Source organism: Bombus impatiens, unplaced genomic scaffold (genome assembly GCF_000188095.3).
Source record: "Bombus impatiens unplaced genomic scaffold, BIMP_2.2 scf_3507, whole genome shotgun sequence".
Lineage (NCBI taxonomy): Eukaryota > Metazoa > Arthropoda > Insecta > Hymenoptera > Apidae > Bombus > Bombus impatiens.
The window spans coordinates 1-5761 of record NT_179926.1 but is presented as its reverse complement, the minus strand read 5'-3'; the positions used below and the strand labels follow the sequence as shown (position 1 = coordinate 5761).

General features: G+C 36.2%; 2 non-coding genes across 2 annotated transcripts; both read right to left on the bottom strand.

The window, feature by feature from the left end:
- Positions 1–2039: 2039 nt before the first annotated feature.
- LOC112213996 lies at positions 2040–2146 on the bottom strand. Its single transcript, XR_002947915.1, has one exon. It is a non-coding gene; the product is annotated as a U6atac minor spliceosomal RNA (small nuclear RNA).
- Positions 2147–2834: 688 nt separating this feature from the next.
- On the bottom strand, positions 2835–2941 carry LOC112213994. The gene has a single exon (XR_002947914.1). It is a non-coding gene; the product is annotated as a U6atac minor spliceosomal RNA (small nuclear RNA).
- Positions 2942–5761: the final 2820 nt, after the last annotated feature.

The following is a 5761-nucleotide window of genomic DNA, read 5'->3' as shown; positions in this document are numbered from 1 at the left end:
GTATAATAATTAAAACAACTAGATAATTAATTAACAATGTTCGTCAATGCAAATTCAACTCTCTCTTAACAACGCTTACAACGCTATTTCGACAACATAATTCGCACTCTCTGATTTCTCAACTCATACTGCTGTTAATTCGTTTGTCGTCCCCTAGCAGCCCCTTGCCTTTTGTCTTAACCCCACTACGCACATGCTCGGCAATCGCTTGTTTGCAATCCGCACAACAACCGCAGGCCTCTCGTCCATGATACTACAATAATAAGAAGAATGATTATTTAACGTGAACTTAATGCAGTAGTGTGATGTGACAACTGTCGAAGAACGACTCTTGACTCTTGACACTCCGGTGGCTAACCGAACATCAACGGCTGCGGTGCCGAAATATATTGATGGCCGTTAGGCCTATTGAAGTTTCCCACCCTTTCGGCTTGTCGGCATTTGCCCTTTGTCGTCGACATTGTCTGTATGTCGGTAATCTCTCCGCGGTACTATAATAAAAACGAAAAAGCTGCTGGAAAGAGAATCGTTGTGTCAGGGCCGACGAGCGTCTAACATTAATTCACATCAGAGACCAGGTTCTAGACCGAGGGCAAGATGGCAATAGCAAACTGCAGACGCAAGTATATTGCAATCAAAATCTTTTGTTTCTTTTCAAGCGAATGAAACTGTATTAAAATATATTGCGAGTAAATGTGTTCTGTATTTTAGTGCAGCGTGCAAAGTTTGAAAGGATATATTAATCCTTTTCTGTTATTTATACAATTGATATACATCATAACACATTTGGATATTGATCAAAAATTCATTTTTGATTGAAAATAATCTCACCTAACGCATGGAGTGCCCCTTTTTATTTAACTTACTTTACTTTTCTTTTTTTGTTGTGAGGTGCTTTGCAATTTGAACACGCTTTTCCTGGAAAGAGTGCTAGACATGGCCCTATTGTCTAAAGATGAAATTTCCTTAGCCGTGAAGCCGCGCCTTACGCGGCTGCGTCTCAAATCCGCAGTCTGAGTCTTAAATCCGAATTGTATGGACAACATCGATCGCCTGTCTGCACTACTCTCATAGCAACACCAGCTGAAACACGCGCCCGACGCTTGTGTTGTTACATATGGCACAGACGACTATGCTAATATCATTGACAGCAATGCTGCTATTTTCCGACAAACGAGTTTTAAGTGTTGCGTCGGGTGTTTAGATACTACGTAACTTTGTAACGATTTCGATGAACAACTGTGTAATGTGTACGTTTTTTAGCGTTTATTCTCAAAACAGTTTTAATATAATAATAACTACATAATATTATAATATAATAATAATAATAACATAGTGGTGTGATATTAACTGAAATGCCGCAGATCAATAAAATATTAGTTATAATGAATCCAAACCAATGGCTTTAAAATTACAGTACTCACAGATTATTAGAAAAGATAGAACAGAAGATTAAAGAAAATTATGCTGATGAAATAAAATAAATAAAGGAGATAAAGAAACATAAAATAAAATAAAAGAATATAAAGTAATATATGATCATATAAATAAAATAAAACAAAATAATTAACTAACTAATTTACAAATAGAATCTTTTTACAAGCTTATAAGTAACATTATGTCTAATTACATTATAAACAGTTTACGGCATTATCGCTACTCGTGTAACATCTTTAATTTCATCATTCAAAGAAATATGTTTACTGAAGTTGATTCAGAATGTCAGTAGGCGCCACCTTCTAACCACCGGTATGTATCCAAGTTTTGCCTATGATTATGTTGTTCAAGTCTGGAATTTGGTAATTAATAGTGTAAATTTACTCAGTAATACTGTGTTGTATATCAAATTTTTTTATCTTTCTTATTTCGTTTTTGATTACACGATGTCAATGGATCAAACATCTAGATTTGCGTCTAATATATTGTTCGAAATGCAATGCTCGAAAGGATGTAGCTGTAAAGATCATTTGCCACAAGAAAAGGTTAACAGATAATCTGTGTTATCCGGAAGGATAGCGGAAGCCCTTCGCGGTCCCTCCAAAAAGATCTGATAAGTCCCGCCGAAAGGCGACAGTGCCTTACCATTTATATATGTGTTCCATCCTTGTCTTTGGGAGTGTTAAACGTGTCTCCTTCCGTATTACAAAAAAAAATTTTTTTTTTTTTTTTACGTGGAGGAAATCTTCATAGACACCTTAACCCTGCGGTCGCGGGCGGAAGGTAGTGCCGGATTCTTACCGGCTAAAAACCTCCACGAACGGGACAGTGGTACCAGCGCGAGTTGATCGTCGGACACCCCTGTGTGCTGAACACCAAGCACCTATATAAAGTAATATATGATCATATAAATAAAGTAAAACAAAATAATTAACGGACCAATTTATAAATAGAAACTTTTTACAAGCATATAAGTAACATTATGTCTAATTAAATTATAAACACTTTACGATATTATCGCTACTCGTGTAACATTTTTAATTTCATCATTCAAAGAAATACGTTTACTGAAGTTGATTCAGAATGTCAGTAGGCGCCACCTTCTAACCACCGGTATGTATCCAAGTTTTGCCTATGATTATGTTGTTCAAGTCTGGAATTTGGTAATTAATAGTGTAAATTTACTCAGTAATACTGTGTTGTATATCAAATTGTTTTATCTATTTCGTTTTTGATTACATGATGTCAATAGATCAAACATCTAGATTCGCGTCTAATATATTGTTCGAAATCCAATGCTCAAAAGGAAAAATTATTAGCACCAAAAATTATTATATGCCAATAATTATTTTTAGCATAAAATTATTAGCATAGCAGAAGTCCACCGCGATCCTCCCAAAAAGATCTGGTAAGTGTCGCCGAAAGGCTACAGTGCCTTACCATTTATATGTGTGTTCCACTCTTGTCTACGGGAGTGTTAAACGTCTCTCCTTTCATACTCCAAAAAACTCCAAAAAAATTTTTTTTTTTTTTTTTACGTGGAGGAAATCTTCATAGACACCTTACCACCCTGCGGGGACGGGCAGAAGGTAGTGCCGGATTTTTACCGGCTAAAACCTCCACGGGCGGGACGACGGTGGACCAGTGTTGTGCGAGTTGATCGTCGGGCCCCTGTGTGCTTAACCACCAAGCACGTTTATCAAGTACTCCCAGAAAGTACATTCCAGAGCACACGCAAGGGAGAGAGGCTGGCCGCTTGCCTGTCCTATATTTCTTTTAATAAGAAACCTTCTCCGCCCTGTGCTATTATTTGTGCCTCCTTTGTATGCCGAGGATTCGAACTCGCGACGCATCGTCTTCAGTTCTGGGCCTTAACTAGCGTCGCTGGATGCCCCGCCGAACTTCTAGGCGATTGGAAAGTATTTGACTCTTAATCTGGCATTGTATATCATAGGAAGTATTCTAATTAGCCTCTTGAAGGAGATGTACATTTTCCATAGCCCTCTCAAAATATAAGGGATAAAGGTAAATAATTCCCTTAATTAAATCATTATTATTATATCTATTATGAAGCTCTTAATAATATATTTTTGCTACTATTATAATTCTTGTAGTAACAGATGGCCATTCTAAAAGAATTCCTGTCTCTTCTAATGTGCTTATTTTCGAGATGCCTAGCCTTGCGTTTTCCATTGCACTGGCAGAGATTTTATAACGGATGGGATTAGCATAATTTATAAATAGGTCTAATTAATAATTTGAAACAGAAGATTTAGATTTAACCTTAGATCGAACCTCAAGATTTAGATTTAGATTATTAGAAAAATATATAATAATTTAATCCTTTTTTGGTTTTCTGTTATGGTCAAGAATTACGAGGTGGATAATTTTTCTTTTTACTTTGAAAAAAATTTGTTTCTGTTCGTTAAATATATATGAAATCATACCTCAAAATTCAACAAATTCGTTTCTTTCTTTCTCTTCTAAAAAAAATTACAAAAAGACGCTGTTTTAGAACATTCTAATTCAGGTCACTCCCTTAATCGTTTTACTTACTTGTCATATTGTATCCCGGTGCTTTTTGAGGGTTAAAATGCTAATAGATCATTTCTTTGGCCTCTGAGTTTGTAAATGGTTTTATAGGAAAAGATATTTAGAAAGGTGATTTACAAAAATTTCATGTATTATCACAAATATGATTTATAGATATACAAATATTTCTGCTTCATTGGTAGAAGAAAGTGTTTTTTTTTATGATTATTTAATTTGTACTTTGCAATTTGTCCAACTAGACATTTGGTAAATTTTTCTAGCTTTATTGCTAAATAATATGTGGATGGTTACGCCCATCGGAATACCATCTTTCAGTTTGTTTATTTTATTTCTTTAGTGAGGTCACTGAGGTGTTTTCTCTTTAGTCTTCTTTTTATGAGCTCTTTCCTTGTATTTCTTTGCGTACCTGTCGATAATTTCAGTAATGATGGCTCAATGAACCGAATAGTATCGTGCTTTTGTATCAGAAACGTTTTTTAAAAATAGTGAATCAGTTATTAGAACAAAGTAATTATTTATTTATTTTATTTTATTTATTATTACTTAGTCCGCGCCTTTCGGCCTTGGTCGAGCTTCTGGTTTACATCTCGTTTACCTATTACGCTTTTTACATTCTATCAGTCTCATGGCGTTATCGCCTTATTGCCTCCTCCCTTATATCTATCTAATCTCTCTTTTCTTATATATCTATCTCCCCTCTTATCCACTCTGTTATATCGCACTCCATTATATATTCTGTCTCTAAAACTATGGCAATTTTTGCGCTTTTGCCTCCTTGCTGTGCCTCCTTATTGTCGTTCCTCCTCGTCTTGTATCGCTCTTTTCTTCTCCATTATTGTTTTCAATTCTATTAGTCCTTCTCCAGCATCGTTTAGTATTTTTTCCGTGTCCTTTGGTCCTCCCGTTATTTCGCATTCTTCTATTCCGTGCCTCAGGTCTTCTTCTTTCCTTTTACGTAGCCTGCATCTCTTTTCTCCCTCTTGTTTCCAGTATTCCCTTGCTTTGGTCTCGTTTCCACATCTGAATCCTGCTAATATTTTTCTGTCCTTCCACTTGATCCTCCCTTCTAAGTATTTTGGTAACTCTTCTGTGGCGATTTTTCTATATTGTCGAACAAAGTAATTATTTCGCATACATTTTTAAATTCCGCGCCACGACACTGTTCATTGCCGTAACTCCATCAAGTTACAGGTTCGGAATTTTTGGCACAGTGCTTCTGCATTAAACACGAAGCTACTCGCTGTTGCTCGTGCAATACGAATTGCAGAGGACATTGAAACTGTGAGAATAGCAATGCAACGGGATCAACGCTGTTCAACCAGGAGACACGCAAGCGCTTTATTTTCAAGTCGAAGTCTTCGTTGAATTTTGCACAAGGACCCTAACTTTCATCCATACAATATAGTTGTCGTCCAACAGCTAAATTTTTCTCAAGAGTTACTTGAAATTTTGACTGTAAATAGTGCGCTGAACTTTCTGCTTATGTCAGACCAGACTCATTTTGTATTATCTGGTTGTGTCAATAAATAAAATTTTCCTGAAAATCTTCACGAAGTTCAGGTTTTCACACCCAGAAAATTACCGTATGATATGGAGCAGCATTGTTTGGTACCGTTGCCTCTTCTTTGAGGACAGGCTATGCTGTTACGGTGACATAAAATCGCTATGTGAAAATTCTGTGTAATTCTTTGGAACTACAATTGCATCGACTTGAACACTGTATGGGTCCCATTAGGGTAGTAGGTCGTCCGAAAAGTTCCTTTCGTTTTAT